The sequence below is a fragment of the Scyliorhinus canicula genome, chromosome 17 (genome assembly GCF_902713615.1).
Source record: "Scyliorhinus canicula chromosome 17, sScyCan1.1, whole genome shotgun sequence".
Lineage (NCBI taxonomy): Eukaryota > Metazoa > Chordata > Chondrichthyes > Carcharhiniformes > Scyliorhinidae > Scyliorhinus > Scyliorhinus canicula.
The window spans coordinates 84,417,953-84,438,142 of NC_052162.1; positions in this window are offsets into that span (position 1 = coordinate 84,417,953).

A 20,190-nucleotide genomic window follows, 5' to 3' on the forward strand; every position below is an offset into this window, starting at 1 on the left:
ACCTTTCCTGACCTCTGAAGCTCTCAACCTCCAAACCACTCCCCTACCCACTCCTCGCCCAAATCCATCTCACTTGCCTTGGACATTTGCCTTTTCCCTAACCTGTCAATTTGACTGGGTCCTTTAAACATACCTCCTTTACGGCAGCTCACGTGGTAAAAAAAGATGCGGCCTCCTTAAATCCACTGGTTTTGGACCCTGCGAGGATTTGTTTCATACAAATCGCAAGCAGCTCCCGTGATCGGAAGTTGAAAGTTTTGAAGACCAGGTAGACGCGCACTAAAATTTTCTCATTCCTGCAGGTCTTCACTTCCCGAAGCGAGTCCGAAGTTATGATCCTCTGCTTCTTATTAGGGATGTCAGTTGAGGGATATGCATTGGCTCAGAGAACTGTTTTTCTTCAAATAGTGTCATGTGATCTTTGCTTCCACCTTAGAGTGCTGATGGAGCCATGGTTTGACACCTCATCTGAAAGACTCGGGGCGGATTCTCTGTCGGCCGATGCCAGAATCGGGAAAGGCAATTGGGTAGAGAATCGATTACAATGCCAAAATCGTGGCAGGCGGCGGTTTCACAGCAAATCGCAATCCTCCGTCCCCTCGACAGCAGTGTGAATGCGTTCCAAAATGCACGTACATAAATCCCGGTCTGACCCGGGATTCTGCAGAGCCTCCACAATTCTCCGCCTCCACTGGGGAGAATTCCCGACACCGAGGTTCACTTGTGCTTTAAAAAATCGTGAAACAGGCACCGTGAGGGAGAGAGAGGAGGCAGGAAATGGAGAGGTGTGACCGTGGGCTGCCAGTCTCCTGGCACTGGCCAAGCTGGCAAGAGGGGGGCAGGGGGGGAGGAGAGTGGTGGCGGGAGAACGGGCCATGTGGTCAGGGTGACCCCCACGGGACTGGGGTGGTGCCCAGGCATGGACAGCCCGTGCGCAGTGTTCGATAGTCCGACGCTTGCAACCAGGGGATGGGTGGTTGGTGGCTTCAGTGGCCAGGGCACCTGGCCATGACGGCCGGTATGGGTGCCGGTGTGTGGTGCAGGGTTGGGGTTCGGCCGCCTTCTGGGTCGTGGTGGGATGGGGTAACGGGTGTGTGGTATGGGGGTTGGTGTCAGGGTCACAGTGCTGCCTGCTCACCCTGGCCACCCTGGAGGTGGTGCCATTATTGCACTACAGGCTGGTCTGGACGGTGTTGCTGGTGGCACTGACGCCCTCTGCCTCCTGCGCCCAGGCAAGGTGAATGGCGGCGGCTGGCAGCCTCCTTCCCGGGCCAGAGTACAGGGTGGGCCGCCTCCCCTCCAGGAGGGTCAAGGAGGGTCTCGAGCTCATCATCCATAAATCTCAGGGCGCTCTCCTGCCTGCCATCTTGTTGGCTGGGATGGTGTGTGCGGGGGGGAATGAAGTGTGTAAAGGTGGCTGCAGCTTGTTAGCCTCATGACTGTTAAGTGCGAATCTGGTGAAACCCGCACAATTTCCCATTGGAATTGATTGTGTTCCATGTGGCGCTGGTGTTAGCCCCTCAAAAGTTGCTGAATCGGCCCAGATCCAGTATTCGTGGAAGTCCACGAATCCTGCCTCGGTGTCAACACTTAGTCTCAGGAACAAAGTACGCATCCCCGACATATTGATGGTGTAGCACTCCCTCAAGCATTACACTGAAATGTCAACCTGGATGATGTGCCCAAGTCCTTGAAGTAAGATTGAAAACCACAACCTTTTTACTTTGAGGCAAATGGCTGGCTACTGAGCCAAATCTGACACCAGGGCTGGAATTCTCTGGCCGTTGGGATTTTCTTTTCCCACCGACAGCACGCACCTGCCTGCGGTTTTCCCGGCTGCAAGGGATGGCCTCAATGGAAAATCCCATTGACAAGAGGCGGGATTGGAGAATCCGGCCTCCAGCAAGTTGCGCGCTGCCGTGGAATACATGGTTGGGGGATGGGAGAATCCCACCTCTGAACTTAAGTCCCAACTGTATTGGGTGATTACTGTTTCCCTGTGTCCTTACCGCTCCAAACTGTGGTGGGTTAAGTATTACTGAGAACAGTCTATCGGGATATTTGGTGTTACTGCCCAATTTCAACCTAAAAACACAGGGATAAAAATTATTCCATTTACTTTAACTTTAATAATAAACGTACAGTAATGTATAATACTCATTCTCTTTTCTATTCCTAGCAGTAAATTGCGATCAATCGCAGAATTGCGACTCCCTTTATACCCTTACGCTGAATACATGCACCATAAGAAGAATATTTTTTTTAATAAATGTTTTTAATTGGGTTTTTGAACAAAGTTTATTTACCATTATGTACACAGAATAAAATATATCAATATATATACATAGAAGAGAAGGGAACATGCACAAAAAACACAAACAAAAAAATTAAAATTAAATAACTGGTAGGGTATTATGCGCTAGCACAACAACAGCAAATCTGCACAATTGGCAGTATTATTTTTAACACATAAGTAGGCATCTGTTTGTGGGTGGGAGGAAAATTGGGGAGGTACATATACATTTGGGTGCCGGAGAAACAATTACAGAACAATTACAGAGAGGAATACGCGAATGGATCTGGTGTTGGTGTTGTCACTTACTTCTCCCGGACGGTTTTCGCTGCCGTTGTCGTCTCGCGTTCACCTCCACTTCAGCCGTTCATCCCGTCTTTCGCCCGTATTTTCCTTGTTCTCTGCTCCTGTAGATGCCAAGTTTGTTCTTGTTTACCGTGCCCTCCTTCCGGTTGTCATTCCCTTGCCCCCCTCCCCCCCCCCCCCCCACCTTTCTGGTTCCCCTCTATTGTTCCCTGTCTCCCCCCACTTCCCTCACCACCACCCCCCCTTCTGCCTTCTCCCCCCCCCCCCCCCCCCCCCCTCTCCTGTGGTTTACCTTTCTTTTATCTTAGGTTTAGCTGTTATCGCCCCCCCCCCATGTCTATCCCCCTCTCCTGCCTCGGCTACTTTCCCCTGATTCTTGGCTACCTGGCTATTCTTCTGCTTGTTTGTTGGTCACAAACAGGTCCCGAAACTATTGGGTTAATGGAACCCACGTTCTGTGGAAGCCGTCGTCTGACCCTCGGATGGCGAATTTGATTTTCTCCATTTGGAGAGATTCTGAGAGGTCGGACAGCCAGTCTGCAGCTCTGGGTGGTGCTGCTGACCGCCAGCTGAACAGCATTCTACGGCAGACAATCAGGGAGGCAAAGGCAAGGGCGTCCACCTTCCTCCCCAGGAATAGATCTGGCTGGTCTGATACCCCGAAGACCGCCACTTTCGGGCATGGCTCCACCTTCGCCCCCATCACTTTGGACATTGCCTCGAAGAAGGCTGTCCAGTACCCCGCAAGTCTGGGGCAAGACCAGAACATGTGGAGTGGTTGGCCGGGCCTCCTTGGCACCGTTCACATCTATCCTCCACCTCCGGGAAGAACCTACTCATACGGGTTCTTGTTAAGTGGGCTCTATGTACCACTTTTAGTTGCGTCAGGCTGAGCCTTGCACACGTGGAAGTGGAGTTGACCCTATGCAGTGCTTCGCTCCGGAGTCCCCACCCTATTTCAATCCCCAGGTCTTCCTCCCAATTCTTTCTTGTTGCGTCCTGTACGGTGGTGACCCTCTCTATCAGTCGGTCATACATGTCGCTACAGTTCCCTTTATCTGGGATGCTTGCGTCCAGTAACTCCTCCAGTAATGTCATGGCGGGTGTGGGTACCATCTTGTCTCCTTGAGTAGGAAGTTTTTGAGTTGCAGGTACCTTAGCTCATTCCCCCGGCTGGCTGGAATTTCTCTGTCAGTTCGTCCAGTGTTGCGATCCTGTTGTCCATATATAGGTCCCTGATTGTCAGTGTCCATCCGTCCTGTCCCCACTTTTTAAAGGTGGCATCAGTCAGTGCTGGTGTGAACCTATGGTTGTTGCAGATGGGAGCTTTGTTCGACATTTTGGTCAGGCCTGGACTGGAGAGTCGCTGTCACCACCGGGCTGCTGGAGTGTTTTTTGGGTTGGGATGGGAGTGCCGCCATGGCGAGGGCCCAGAGGGAGGTCCCCATGCAGGAGGCCTCCTCCACATGCACCCACTCGGCTTCTGGCTCCTTGATCCATCCCCTTATTTGCTTGGCTGTCGCCGCCCAATGGTAGAATGGTAGAATTGTAGGCTTGGGAGGGCTAGCCCCCTGGAGGTATCGGGAGTTGGTGTTGTTGGTCCTTACACTCGCCATAGGAGCGTTGTATAGGAGTTTCACCAAGGAGGTGAACCCTGTTCCAAGACCGAACCGCTCCAGTACGTATATGAGGTATTTCCATTCGACCCTGTCGAAGGCCTTTTTTGCGTCTAGGCAGACGATCACCTCTGGTGTTCTCTCTCCGGATGGGGTCAGTATTAGGTTCAGCAGGTGCCTGATGTTCGCGGTCAGCAGCCTACCTTTGACAAAGCCCGTCTGGTCCTCTGCGACCACCTCTGGTACGCAGTCTTCTAGCCTTTTAGCTTGGACTTTGGCCAGTATTTTGAAATCTTCATTCAGCATGGAGCTAATGCTGTCCATGATCTCACCCAGTGTGAGTGATGCTTCCAGACCCCATTTTCTGCCCTCCTCCACGACTGGTATGTCCAGTCCATCAAGGAACCATTTCATCCCGGACTCCCCCATTGGGGGCTCTGAGGTGTATACAGCCCTTGGTAGAAGGCCTTGACGGTTTTGTTAATCTTTTCTGGTTCTGTTTCTAATGTGCCTCTGGTATCCCTGATTTGTGCAATTTCTCCGGTGGCTGCCTGCTTCCTCAGCTGGTGTGCCAGCAGGCGGCTGGCTTTGTCTCCATGTTTGTATAGGGTCCCACGTGCCTGGCAGAGTTGGTACACTGCTTTCCTTGTGCAGAGCAGATCAAACTTCCTTTGTAGCTCTTTTCTCTCCGCCAGCAGCTCTACGGTCAGGGCCTCGAAGTATTTACGGTCTACCTCCAGTATGGAGTCGACCAGCTGCTGCCTAGCCGCCCTTTCCTCCCTATCTCTTTGCGCTTTGAAAGCGATAAATTCCCCTCTTACTACGGCCTTTAGAGCTTCCCAGAACATGGTCAGCACTTCCCTGTTTCAGCTTCATTATTGCTTGGGGGCAACTGTTGCAGCTCTACCTTGTACCTCTGTGGAAGAGAAAAAGGGGCCTAAACACCAACACCAAGCCCAACTGCATCAAGTGCCTTCTCCCCTTAGTCACATGCCGTTCCACTGAGCAGAGCGGGTGGACACAGACATTCAGCTCCAAGGAGGTAAGACCCTCAGCACAGCGGGAACAGGCAGAGGATAAGCTTCCTTGGCATGCGTGAGCATAAGCACCTGAGGAGGAGGCAGGTTGTTGTTGACATCTGCAGCCTCTGAGGACAAGGCCTCTTTCCGAGATATGTAGGCGGGCATGTGCTGCCAATGGTCGTCAACATGCCTGTTACTGGAGGTTGAGAGGCGGTAGATTCAAAACTGAGATGAGGAGGCACTACTTCTCACAGAGGGTGATGAAATGGTGGAACTTGCTGCCCCATAGTGCGGTGGAGGCTGAGTCATTAAATGGCTTCAAGAGGGAGATAGATATATTTCTGATAAAATACGGGTCAAAGGGATATGCGGAACAGGTAGGGGGTGGCTTTGAGACCAGGAAGAGATCAGTCATGATCTGACTGAATGGCGGAGCAGGATTGAAGGGCTGAATTGCCTACTTCTCCTCGTTCCTATGTTCCTCTGGGTTTCTGCTTCTCCCCGAGGTTGTGTGCTCTCTTTGCCTGTAAAGAGAGAAAGTATAGAAGTTCAAATGTTAGAGAGATGTGGAAAGGAGAGAAGGGCAATATTTGTGGAATTGGAGCCACCCCATAGGGAGACATATGTTTTAGTCCTATTGAGTCTTCTGCATGGACTTCCTGCACCCTTCCTGTTGATCAGCAATTATTTTTTATAAATTTAGAATATCAATTCATTTTTTTTCCCAATTAAAGGGCAATTTAGCATGGCCAACCCACCTACCCTTCACAACTTTGGGTTGTGGGGGTGAAATCCACGCAAACAAGGGTAGAATGTACAAACCCCACACAGACCGTGACCCACAACTGGAATCAAACTTAGGAGCTCGGCACCAGGAGACAGCGGAGCTAATCGCTGCGCCACTGTGTGCCCTGTTGGTCAGCAATGCTCGGCTGAAGTCGCCATCTTCATGAAAGGCCCCAGTCCTCAACAACTAACAGAACAATCACTTTAGCCACCCAGCCATTGTATTATCGCTCAATTGCATCATGCAACATAATGAAGACTGGAACAGCCATGCATTGATTATTTAAGAAATGCTGTTGGTAAGTTAACTTCCTTAGGCATACAAAAATTGGACATGATTTCCGCCTGGAAAGTGATCATTTTTACAAATGTTTGCGTTGGAATTTTACCAGAGTCAGTAACAGAAATGTCTGTTTGGAGTCTCGCACCAGAATTCCATCAGAGGCGCTCCACAAAAGCTTCAACTGCACATTTGCCACTACCCCAAATAATGAGATAATGAGAGAGCCAGTGGGTAAAAAGTCACCTTGAGTGTACGAGTGTGCCATAATGCTGGAGAAAATGTGTCTCATGATTGTACAGTGTGTTCTACTATGTACCGTTGTAAAATCAGAGTACAGTGTGCTTAATTGATAATGTGGAGTGAACTGAATCTGCTGCGGATTTTTGGATCATTTTGATTTGGGATGACTCCAGGCAATGAATTACTATTGCAAGAGCCAGAGGTAATAATACAGGTGAGAATGTGACTTTGGATGACGTTTTTCTGCAGGGAGGATTTAGATTTATTGATGGTGCTGCTTGAAATTCAAATGTTATTTGGTAACTGGAGATCATGTTGACCTCCCAATCCAGCTGCAACGTAAGCTATACCGTTTGAGTGCTTTACTCACATCATGGATACCAACTCAGTGCACACAAAAGACTGATGATGCAGTGCTTCTTCAAGGCAGCACGTTGAGCAAGGATAACTTAGATTATTGGTTGACCAGTTAATTGAGGTGCTCGATTCACCTAATGGGTCAGCATGCAGCCAAGACTATCCTCCAGCACTGTCGACCTGCACATCTGGCATGTGTTTAGGTTCACTGAGACCTCAATGATGTGTGACAATTTAAAAAAGGCCCCCAAAGTGTATCCAAGTTATCTGAACCTTATTCCGGGGTTGTTCAACATCCATATGTCATCAGCTGCCTGTTGCAAGGTCCACTCAGCCAAGTTGTTTTCCAGTCTTACGTTACCCAACTCTATTTTCTTCAGCAGCTCGCAACTTCGTTTCTGCCACATTGCTGGCCTGAAATCAAGTTTCAAATGAACCATGATTTTCTCCGATTAAAGATTGGAAATAATAAAGATACAGTAGGCCGCCACCCCCCCCCCCCACCCCCCCCCCCCCCCCCCCCCCCCCCCCCCCCCCCCCTCCACCCCGGCCACAAACTTAGGAGCACGATTGAAAGGCTTCATCGTTCCCAACTCAGTGATGCGACAAGGCCATTAAATCTCGCGAGAAGCCTCTCGCAAGGTGTGTAACACTCAGAACGCCACCCTCGCTGGGCAGGATTATGTTCTACATGTGAGCAGTTAGGTTCACTTAATTATGCCTGTGCCTGTACTCTCTGGGACCAGGCATCAACGCACCGGGGGGGAGGAGTCTCCAAAGCCATCGGAGGCCCCCAGGTGGTCAGGCTCTGGGCAGGGTGGTAACCTGGCACTCCTGCCACCTGTGTACCTCAGCATTGCCTGTTTCACACCCTGGTACTGGAACCTTGGCTGTGCCATGGTGCTAGGTTGCCCTTGCCAGGGATCGAGCCCAGGGGTGTCCTGATCTTTTGAGGTGTGGTTAAGGGAGTGCTTAATAATAATCTTTATTGTCACAAGTCGGCTTACATTAACAATGCAATGAAGTTACTGTGAAAAGTCCTAGTTGCCACACTCCAGCGCCTGCTCGGAGGGAGAATTCAGAGGAGGAAAGTTGGGGTCCAGAGGCCATGATGTGGGAGGGTGGAGGGGTGGTCGAGAGATCAGCGCGGTATTGAAAAATGGCGGTTGTCAGTGCAAGAAGTAAGTGCGGCCCTGGTGGATATTCCTCGCCGAGGCCTGTTTGATAGCAGTTTTCGGCACCTGCAGGCGCTGAGAAACTACCCCGCTATACACGTCCAAATCAGCACTGGATAAATCATGCCCCCAAACTCTTGCCACCAATTTGATTGTGCTCTTGGATTTCAGACTACAACCCATAATTTTCTGTTTGGATAATTCCTCACTGATCATTTTAACAGATTGGAAAAGATAGAGACCGTATTATATCAACCAATTCAGTTCATTTATTATTGGTACAAACCTTCAATCTTCACATCCCATTCAAAACACACATCTCAACCTTACGTCAAACAGTCCCATGCAAAGGACTTGCTGAGGAACCATGAGGGTTCATGCTACTGGTAGCAATAGGTCTTACGAACTGAGTGAAAAAATTTCACTCCATATATAATTTTATCTGTGGTTTGTTTTCTTCTGAATTCAGAATTATTTGATATTTATGACTTCCAGTTCTTTGTGCACCGAGCTAGGTAGTGATGTGAGGGGTCCTGTTTTCTCATTTATTATTTCCTATCATTGCTTTTCCCAAGCAGTGGCTTCATTGTGCAAAAGATTCTCCGCCTCGTTACTTTGCAAAGCGCGATCAGGCGGAGAATTGGGCATCCATTCAAAATCGAAGTCCCCGCTCGATGTCGAGTCAGGAGCAATGCTCTATTCCCTCACTGCTGGCGAAAACGAGGTTTGTACCCAACACCGACGGCGGCATGCAAAACCGGCATTTGCATGCACTTAAATGGACAGGCACGGTGGCACAGTGGTTAGCACTAATGCCTCACAGCGCCAGGGACCCGGCTTTGATTCCGACCTCGGGTGACTGTCTGTGTGGCGTTTGCACATTCTCAACGTGTCTGCGTAGGTTTCGTGCTCCGGTTTTCTCCTTTAGTCCAAATATGTGCAGGCTCAGTGGATTGGCCCTGTTACCTTACCCCTAATTGTCCAAACGTTAGGTGAGGTTACGGGGATAAGGCAGGGGATTGGGCCTAGGTAGGGTGCTCTTTTGGAGGGTCAGTGCAGACTCAGTGGGCCGAATGGCCTCCTTCTGCACTGTAGTGATTCTATGATTCTATGAAATGTGATTAACCGGTTGGACACAGTATGCTCCGCCCTTCCATGATGCTCCATTACTCCTAGATGGAAGTCTCGCTGGGATAAATTCCTACAAGTATTTACAAATGTGGACTGGACATGTTGGCTGCAGTGGGTGAGTGGGAGATTAAAAAACACTGAAAAACCATTGAAAACTGTCAGGCATGCTGGGGGATGGTTGCTCGGGCCAGGGGCTGTAGCAGGTAGCGACTTGCTGCAAAGTCCATGGACTTGGGGTATCCTCCTCGAGATCGGGATAGCCTGGCTTAGACAGCCATCGTTGCACTCTTTTAAACTCACCCCTTTGGCACTATTTACAGGCTCCTGGTTGCTCACACTGCTCAGCGCTGCCTGTATCCTTTAAATCCTCAGATGGCCTTTGGTCATTTGGGAGTCCACCTGGGCCGCCCTTTGGCCAGCCTCATATCCCAGCTGTATTATAAAGGGCCAAGCTCAATCAAGGGCCCACAAGGTGTTGGCACTCCTTAGAAGCGCTGCCCCAATGCAGAGGAAGCAGGGGATCAACAGAGTTCACCCCAACCAGAGGTCACCTGCACCACGGCCGACGGAACTCTCCATGGTTCTCTAACACCAGTGAGCCCCACCCCTTCGTATCACCAGCTGTCTCCTCCTAGTGAGACTGGTGGCGGTAACTGCCTCTGCCACCACCTCCCAGTTCAGGAGGCCAGGCTTGAATCTGCAGCCCACGCCGGAAAAGACACGCCGGAAAAGACAGTGCCCTCCTCCCCTCACTGACATGGAGCTCGGGGGTCAGGTCTTCGCTGAGCCATCTTGGTGGCTGCAGTGAGCGTGCTGTAAGTGGAGCACTTAAAGACAGCTATCAAGGTGTTTGGCACAAATTCTTGCCCCAGCAGTTAGAACGCGCTGGGCTGAGAATTGCTTGGAATTCGCCCCAGTAGAATGCTGGCCCATTAGCATGTCCTGAATTGCTCCAGAAATAGCGCTGCCAACAGGGATCCAAACCCAAAGCAATTCAGTTCTGGCGTCAACACTTAAGAGACCCAAAGGGAGAATTTTTGTCCTTGATGTATGCTCTTTAGCAACCTCTTACTTTTTGATGTTGCAGCAATTACTTCTCTTACACTCCCCCATGCTGTGATCAAAAACCTGTGAAAGCACACAGAGTGGATGAATCATGACATCTTAATGCTGATTTAACACATGATCTGCCATTTGGGAAGACCACGGGCCCCTTAATGCCTCATTTTAATCACCCCAGCTGAATGTGCTACACGAGGGATACTACTCCCCCCACTAGTGCTATTTGAATTGATCGCCATGGGACTTCCAAGTGAGGTCATTTCGGTCCCTAACTTGTCTCGAGTGGCAATCTTCCTTACTCAGGCTGGGTAAGACAGGAGAAGCGAAACACATCACCGGCTACGTGTGCAAGGAGTGACTGGGGCGCTGAGAGGTAAGAAACAACCTCTTTTTATGGCACTCGCTACTGTAAAGGAGGTACTTACAGGGACAATTTAAAGGGAGCAGGTAAGTTTCAAAGGTAAGTGGTTCGGGCAAATCGGAGGGAGACGGGAGAAGGGGTTGGAGGCCAGAAGGGCTGGGAGAGACTGGCAGGAGGGGGTTTTGACCAAAGGGGAGGGGGAAGGACAGTGGGGACATGTCGAAGGGGGATGGGCAGACTGGAGATGTCATGATTCATCCACTCTGTGTGCTTTCACAGGTTTTTGATCACAGCATGGGGGAGTGTAAGAGAAGACCCGATGGGGTGTCGGAGAATCCCGACCCACAAGTGAGAAGTTGGGCATCCACTCTCTGGCCTGTTGCTCCACTGATAGTTTCCTTCCTTCTAACAAGCCTTCATTAGACAATTCTGTGACCTGAATGAAACTCCCTGATAAGAAGGAAAGCTGCCTTTAAAAAGTGCAGGTTAGCTATGCGTTGTGCTCACCAGTCATGCGTCTGGGCCCCCTGCTGAATGTACAGCCAGTCAGTGACATGCTTCATGGTGAGCTATGCTGCAACCATGTTGATGAGCAGGCAATGGGAGGCTTGCCTGCATCTCACTGATGAACCTAATTCAATTTTTCCCATGTTTTTAATCCTGACACATTCAACATAGCAGCACGCCCTCCGCAGTGCGGTCAATTATCCCCCAACATATTCATTTAACAATCTATATGTTCCTCTCCTGTTCTGGAGCAAAGTAATGTATATTCTCATGCCTTCTGATTCAGAAACTGCTACCACTGACATCTAAACTAAAGTAAGTTCCCAACTGTTTCCATTTGGAGAGCTGCTTGCCTGGGTCAGCTTACTCCAAATTGCGGCACGTCAGATATTGGTTGGAATTAGGTTGCAAGTAGTTTGTCGTCACTTTTTCCTCATACACCCAATGGCTGGCATTGAATGCACTGCGGAGGGAGTGCTGCTATGTTGAATGTGTCATCATTTGGGTGAAAAATTAAAACAATGCCTCTTTGCTGTCTCACGTGGATATAAAAAAATCATGTGCAATTACTGTACAAAGGTTTTTCCTGGTGTCCTGGCCAATATTTATCTCAACCAGCAACAAACGGGAAATAGATAAGCATCATTTATTGGGAGCTTGCTGTGTGCAAAATGGCTGTCATGTTTCCTACAGTACAACAGGGACTATACTTTACAGGTACTTCATTAACTGTAAAGCACATTGGATGGTCCAAAATTTATAAAACGCGCTATTTAAATGCAAGTCTTTCTTTCTTTAATGCTTCAAAGTAAAAATAAGGCACTATCAGGTGTTTGTTCCTGATTGCTTCTGATTTGGACTGCTGTCAGTATAATTTGTAGATAGCTGTCCTCATTAAATCTCCTGCTATGAAGTGCCGATTTTACCTTGTGGTAATGCTGATTCCCAGCATGTTGTGATTTGAAATTGGTAGCTATTGAATTACTGCTACAAGCCTAACACAGTAGGCTTAAATTCCAGGAATACTCAATGACTCCTATTCCCGTACAGCTATCATGTGTAACTATGCACTGGAAACTTCCAAAGGTCTATTACTTTTTTATTGATCCACTTGCTGTTCTCTATATTTGTTCGATGTATATTTATCGCTTGATACAGTGCTTGCTATATGCAGCAAAGTGATGGACAGTATTCTCGTCAGTGCTATCAAGCGGCTTTCATTCAGCAATAATCTGCTCACTTTCGGTTTTGCCTGGGTCACTCAGCACCTAACCTCATTACTGCCTTGGTCCAAACATGGACAAAAGAGGTGAACTCAATAGGTGAGATAAGAGTGACTGCCCTTGACATCAAAGGAGCATTTGACCGAGTACAGCATCAAGGAACCTCAGCAAAATTGGGAATTAAGGGGATAAATCTCCATTGGTTGGAGTAACACCTAGGATGAAGGAAGATGGTTGTTGTTGTTGGAGGTCATTCATCTCAGTCCCAGGACATCACTGCAGGAGTTCCTCATAGCAGTATCCTGGGCTAAACCATCTGTAGCTGTTTTATCAATGAGCTTCCCTCCTGTCGCTGGGTTAAAATCCTGGAACTGCCCTCCTAACAGCAGTGTGGGTGTACTAACAATGCAGGGACAGAAGTAGGAATTTTTGCAGAAGATTGCACAATTTGTTTCCCCTCAGATACCTGATGCAGACTGTGTCCATATGCAGCAAGCCCTGAACAATATCCAGGATTGGGTTGACAAGTGACGCCGCACAAGTGCTAGGCAATGACCATCTTCAACAAGACGTAATTTGACTATCCCTCCATGACATTAATGGCATTACCATTGCTGAATCCCCACGATCAACATCTTGAGAGTTTCCACTGAGCAGAAACTAAATTGGACTAGCCATATAAATACTGTGGCTACAAGATCAGGGTACAGGCGAGGAATACTGTGGTGAGTAACCCATTTCCTGACTCGCCAAATCTTGTCCACCATCTCAAGGCACAAGCCAGGAGTGCGATGGAATAGTCTCCACTAGCCTGGATAAGTGCAACCTGAACAACACTCAAGGAACGACACCATGCAGGTCAAAGCAGCCCGCTTAATTGGCACCCCACCCACATGAGACAGCATTCATTCCCTCCCCAACCGATGCACAGTGGCAGCCGTGTGTCCCATTTACAAGAGGCATGGCAGGAACTCCCCAAGGTTCCTCAGACAGCATCCTTGAAACCCATGACCTCTAACACCTAGGAGCACAACAGCACCAGATAGAGGAGCACCATAACCTGCAAGTTGCCTTGCAAGCCACACACCACCTTGGCTTGAAACTATATTCCCATTCCTTCACTATCGCTGGGTCAAAATGCTGGAACTCCCCTCCTAACAGCAGTGTGGGTGTGCCTACAATGCATGGACTGCAGCAGTTCAAGAAGGCAGCTCACCACGACCTTCTCAAGGGCAACTAGGGATGGACAATAAATCCTCATCGAGCCAGCGACAACCACATTTCATGAAAAAACAAAAATATCCAGCCCGTGTAAGTTGTTTTTAAACAGAATACTTCCCAAATGCTGCTGCTGCTGGTGCCCAGGCCCCTACTTTACTCAGCTAATTAATGTCATTCTGCTCTATCCCTTACATTATTCTGATTTTTATCTTCCTTTTGTATCCTAGGAACTCAGCCCAAGTGGGTGGAAGGTCAGATCAGCTATGGGGACTAGAGGGTGCTGGTCAGAATGGGGGTTGCTGGTGAGAGTGGGGATGCAGTGAGAGCTGGGTTGGGTGTAGGTGAGAACGGTCATAGCTGATAGGAGTCAGGGTATTGATGAGAGTGGAGGGTGGAATCAAAATCCAGTGCAAAAAGTTTGAATGACTGAGTAGACTAGATTTTCATCTTGTGTCAATGAGCGATTTATTGTATTTCATTGATATTGTTGATTGTCTTAAGAGTGCTGGAAAAGATTTTAGCCTGTTCCCTACAACAGGAAACAGCGGTCTCACAAATAGGCTTCAAATGAAGTTACTGTGAAAAACCCGTAGTCACCACATTCTGGCGTCTGTTCGGGGAAGCTAGTACGGGATTGAACCCGCGCTGCTGGCCTTGTTCTGCTTTACAAGCCAGCTGTTTAGCCCACTGTGCTAAACCAGCCCCATTACAATGGGTTATCTGAAAATTAATGAGGTGATGACCGGAGAGAAGACTCAGATGAATACCGTCCACCCTTTGGCAGTTAACTTTATTGGTGGCTGATGCACAATCAATGGACACGAAACGTAGGTGAAGTCCAAAACGAAAGGCTTTAATTAGCAAGAAGTGAGCCCGGCAGCAGACATACAGGAAATGGCCTGGCTACCGGGGAACACGGGTTCTTATACCCCGCCTCATAGGCGGAGCTACCTTCCTCTTAGCCAATAGGGATAAGAGGCACACGATACCTGAGCCAATGGGCAGGGAGTCCTCTGCACCAATGGCAGCTCACACTCCCAGGTACCGTAATACCCCTAGTCATACTACCACATTCACCCCTTGTTGAGAAAGGAACCGGGGGGGTTGTGTACGGGGAATGCAGACATGGAGAGAGGGGGGGTTAGCACTGTGGGTTAACAGTGGTTAGCACTGTTGCCTCACAGCAGCAGGACCTGGGTTCGATTCCGGTCTTGGGTGATGGTCTCCCTGTGTTTGCTTGGGTTTCCTCCGAGTGCTCTGGTTTCCTCCCACAGTACAAAGATGTTCAGGTCAGATGGATTAGCCATAATCAATGCGTGGGGATAGGGCGGGGAGAGTGGTCTCTTGGTAGGGTGCTCTTTCAGAGGGTCGGAGCAGACAATGGCCGAATGGCCTCACACTGTAGAGATTCTATTGATTATATTAAGAGTAGATGCAATTTACTTTTTTTTATCTAATCAAGTACAGAAACCTAAATCTCCTCAGACTGGAGTTTAAAATCTACATAGGGCATAGCAGAAAGAAACTTTCCCTTAATTTGATGTTGAAACGCATTCTTAAACGGGTATCAAGGAAAATGGAAGAAAGAGGGGTCAATGGAGTTAAGGTACAGTTTAGCTACGATTTAATGAAAAAAGCTCCTTGGGCTAAAAAGCCAACTTCTGTTCTCATACATCATAATGCACTCTTCCATCTGTAATACAATCTCTGTTTTAACCTAGGTCTCCTCTACTCTGGGAAGACTAAATGCAGACCGGGTGACTGCTTTGCGGAACATCTTCACCCTGTCCACAAGCATGACCTCAGCCTTCCTGTCGCTTGCCATTTTACCTCAGCGTCTTTGCCTCACGCCCACAAGTCCGTCCTCGGCCTCCTGCAATGCTCCAGTGATGTCCAACACCTCATCTTCCGATTATACACATTAAGCTTTCTGGACTCAACATGGAATTCAACATGTTTAGACTGTGAGCTTTCCCCTCCATCTTGACTCCCCCCCTTTTGTTTTTTATTACATGGTTCCCCTGGCTTGTCCGAACACAATCCCGCCCCTCCTGCATATGGCCACATCCCCATGTTCAGGTTTGCTCCCACTGAGCACTGACCTCTGTTTTCCTATTTACACATTCTGCTATGCTACAGTTGCCAATATTAACATTCTGCAGTCCCTAAAAGCACCATTAACAGCCCCTTTGCCTTATGTCCATAACATCCTTGCCAATCTCTCCTTAGCTCCGACCTATCCTGACTTTCCATTCGGCCCCACATGTTGGAATCATAGTTTATCAATCTGGAGTTGCCTCCCAAGCCTCTGCCCTGTCTCCTCCCTTTTTACATCCTCCTTAAATTCCATCTCTGCGACCAAGATTTTGGTCATCATTCCTCGTATTTCCTGACATGATTCATTCTGACATTTGTTTGAAAAACCATGGGGTATTTCACTAAATCAAAGGTGCTCTATTAATGCAAGTTGTTGTTAAAAGGCTGAAATGGACAGATGATTTGGCTAAAGCAAATAGGGTACGGGACTTCTTTCACATGACCATCCATCAGAGAACAATGAATTATGCCATTTTCTCTTTCACAAAAGAAGCCTTGGTTAGGCCTCAGTGGTAAAACTATGTCCAGTTTTTCCCTTCTCTTTTCGGTGCAAATTACTCCAAGGATGACCACACAAGTGACCCTCTGTGAAATGCACCTTAGCTACTCAGACTGGGTTAAAGAGCCGGGGGTCTATATATTTTAGCAAGGCATCGCTCCGGTGGAGTATTAATTGGCATGCGCTGAATGATTACAGGATTAGATTATTTGCAAAGTAACATGTTTTTTTTAATTTGTTGGGTTGGTGAGAAGGTGAAGCTCTGTTATATCAGTTACCCAGTCCTCTTTTCCCAGAAAATATCAGAGCTGTGGAACAAATGGTTGGCTTGCGTGCATTGAGTGCTGGTTCACAGTGTACCTTCAAGATCACATCCTGGCTATGGCAGAGATCATATCGTTTGAGAAGTTGGTGCCCATTAATATGAGTCATGGTCAACATGTTCTCTTGGACTAGTTTCAATCACCTAGAAGTAGGGTTGCCAACTCTTGCTGGAGACGTTCCTGGAGGTTAGATCATGTGACTGTCCGACGGCAGAACATCAGACCACGTGATGCCTGATCGCATGGCATTGGTCAGATGACTTATACAAATGATATGTGGAGATGCTGGCATTGGACTGGGGTGAGCACAGTAAGAAGTCTTACAACACCAGGTTAAAGTCCAACAAGTTTAGAACATAGAACACTACAGCGCAGTACAGGCCCTTCGGCCCTCGATGTTGCGCCGACCTGTGAAACCATCTGAAGCCTATCTGACCTACACTATTCCATTTTCATCCATATGTCTATCCAGTGACCACTTAAATGCCCTTAAAGTTGGCGAGTCTACTACTGTTGCAGGCAGGGCGTTCCACACCCCTACTACTCTCTGAGTAAAGAAACTGCCTCTGACATCTGTCCTATATCTATCACCCCTCAATTTAAAGCTATGTCCCCTCGTGTTGGTCATCACCATCCGAGGAAAAAGTGGTTCGTTTCAAATTACTAGCTTTCGGAGCACTGCTCCTTCCTCAGGTGAATGAAGAGGTAGGTTCCAGAAACATATATATGGACAAAGTCAAAGATGCAAGACGATACTTTGAATGCTCCACTTCTCCAGCTTCCACCCTAAACATATTAAAGAAGCCATCCCCCATGGACAAGCCCTCCATATACACAGGATCTGCTCAGGCGAGGAGCGTAACAGACATCTATAGATGCTGAAAGATGGCCTCGTACGAATGGGATATGGTCTCGACTCATCGATTGACAGTTCCAACGCGCCACAGCAAAAAACCGAACTGACCTCCTCAGAAGACAAACACGGGACACAACCGACAGAGTACCCTTCGTCGTCCAGCACTTCACCGGAGCGGAGAAATTATGACATCTTCTTTACAGCCTTCAACACGTCATTGATCAAGGCGAACATCTTGCTAAGGGCATCCCCCCACCCCCACTACTTGCCTTCAAATAACTGCGCAACCTCAAACAAACCATTGTTTGCAGCAAACTACCCAGCCTTCAGAACAGCGATCACGACACCGCACAACCGCACGGGCAGCACGGTAGCATGGCGGTTAGCATAAATGCTTCACAGCTCCAGGGTCCCAGGTTCAATTCCCGGCTGGGTCACTGTCTGTGTGGAGTCTGCACGTCCTCCCCGTGTGTGCGTGGGTTTCCTCCGGGTTCTCCAGTTTCCTCCCACAGTCCAAAGATGTGCGGGTTAGGTGGATTGGCCATGCTAAGTTGCCCGTAGTGTTCTAAAAAGTAAGGTTAAGGGGGGGGGTTGTTGGGTTACGGGTATAGGGTGGATACGTGGGTTTGAGTAGGGTGATCATTGCTCGGCACAACATCGAGGGCCGAAGGGCCTGTTCTGTGCTGTACTGTTCTATGTTCTATGTTCTAACCCTGCCGTGGCAATCTCTGCAAGACGTGCCAAATCATCGACATGGATACCACCATTACACGTGAGAACACCACCCACCAGTGCACGGTACATACACGTGCGACTCGGCCAGCATTGTCTACCTCATACGCTGCAGGAAAGGATGTCCCGAAGCGTGTCACATTGGCGCGGCCATGCAGACGCTGCAACAACGGATGAATGGACATCGCTCGACAATCGCCAAGCAGGAATGTTCCCTTCCAGTCAGGGAACACTTCAGCAGTCAAGGGCATTCAGCCTCTGATCTCCGGGTAAGCATTCTCCAAGGCAGCCTTCAGGACGCGCGACAACGGAGAATCGCCGAGCAGAAACTTATAGCCAAGTTCCGCACACATGAGTACGGCCTCAAACGGGTCCTTGGATTCACATAAAATGTCACATTTTATTCACCCTCCACCATCTGACCTGGGCTTGCGAAATCCTACCATCTGTCGTGGCTTGAGACAATTCACACCTCTTTAACCTGGGGTTATTCCTCTCCCTGAATCTGTAAAGACTTAATTACCTGCAAATGCTCGCATTCAAAGTATCGTCTTGCATCTTTGACTTTGCCTATACATATGTTTTTTGGAACCCACCTCTTCATTCACCTGAGGAAGGAGCAGTGCTCTGAAAGCTAGTAATTTGAAACAAACCAGTTGGACTTTAACCTGGTGTTGTAAGACTTCTTACAAATGTTACTGCCAGCCACAAAGAGCTAGAAGGCGAGGCTGGAGATTGTTGAGGAGTATGGTGCCAGGCTCCTGAAAACAGTGCTGGAAGTAGTGTCATGATTGAACCAGAGTGGGGAAAGAGAGAGCTTGAGCAGTGGCACATCTTGCTGTGGGCATCACCTCAAACCTCTGCCTTCCCAGTTACCTTCATAGCACCAGCTTCCTTATTGTAAGGATTCCCTTGTTTCTGCTTTCATTATTTTTTGCTATTGTCATGTTTGATCTATGGATGCTTAGAACATAGAACATAGAACATTACAGCGCAGCACAGGCCCTTCAGCCCTCGATGTTGCGCCGTCCTGTGAAACCCCTCTAAAGTCCCTCATAGAACATAGAACATTACAGCGCAGTACAGGCCCTTTGGCCCTCGATGTTAATGGACATGTGTCTTTATGTCAAGCAGTGTGGGGATATATTTCACTGCAAATACACAAGGGGTTAATGTAGATACACTAGGGCTAAGTAAACACTAGAGGGAACACTATAGACATCATGACACACAGACATTCAACCACTAGGTCAGTAAGATGGGCCAAGACCAATGGGCTGTCAAGACACACCCAGAGGTGACACTACCACAAGGGGGATACCCACATAAAAGAACAGGGCACACATGCTCTTTCTCTTTTCCACAGGTGGCACTCAGAGAGGCACAGGGGCAGATCAGGAAGCATCACACCCACCGCATGGCTTAGGGCAGAGTGGTTAGTTAGATTGAGTTACTATAGTAAGATCAGCAGCAGAGTCGAACTCAAGTTGGATAATTGTTAACTGTTCAATAAATGTGTTAAACCTACCTCCAAGTCTGAACCTTCCTTTGTCAGAGTATACATCAAGGGAGCAGCTTATGCTACATGAAGAAGCATAACACAACAAGTAGCAGAGAGAATGATAAATTCAAGAAGTTGCTACATAGTATATGGTGCTAGCGTTTCAGACAGCAAAATTCAGACATTGTGGCACCCGCAAGGTGGCTGGAACTAAATTCAATTGGTTGGCTGGTGTCCAATGAATTGGCCAAAGGACCATATTCTGCCTAGTAACAAGTGGTGATTGGGATCTATCCAATAGGGATGATTTTCAGAGACCTAAGGAAAGCAGAGTTCTGGATGATGAGACAAGGACCTGTTCTCTTTCTCCAGGCAATCTGCCTTGCTGTACCGAGACCTGAGAATCTGCAGTGAAAACCATTACAGACTAGAAACAGAAAACCTTGAACTGAAAGCCTAGACTGGAAGAAAGGTGTGCTAGAAACAACCGTCTGAAACAAAGTCACTTATATTTTTACTCTACTTATTATTTTACACCCCTCTTCTCCCCTCTGTGTTTATCTGTTTTGTGTGCGTGTGGAGGCTGGGGCCAGTTTAAG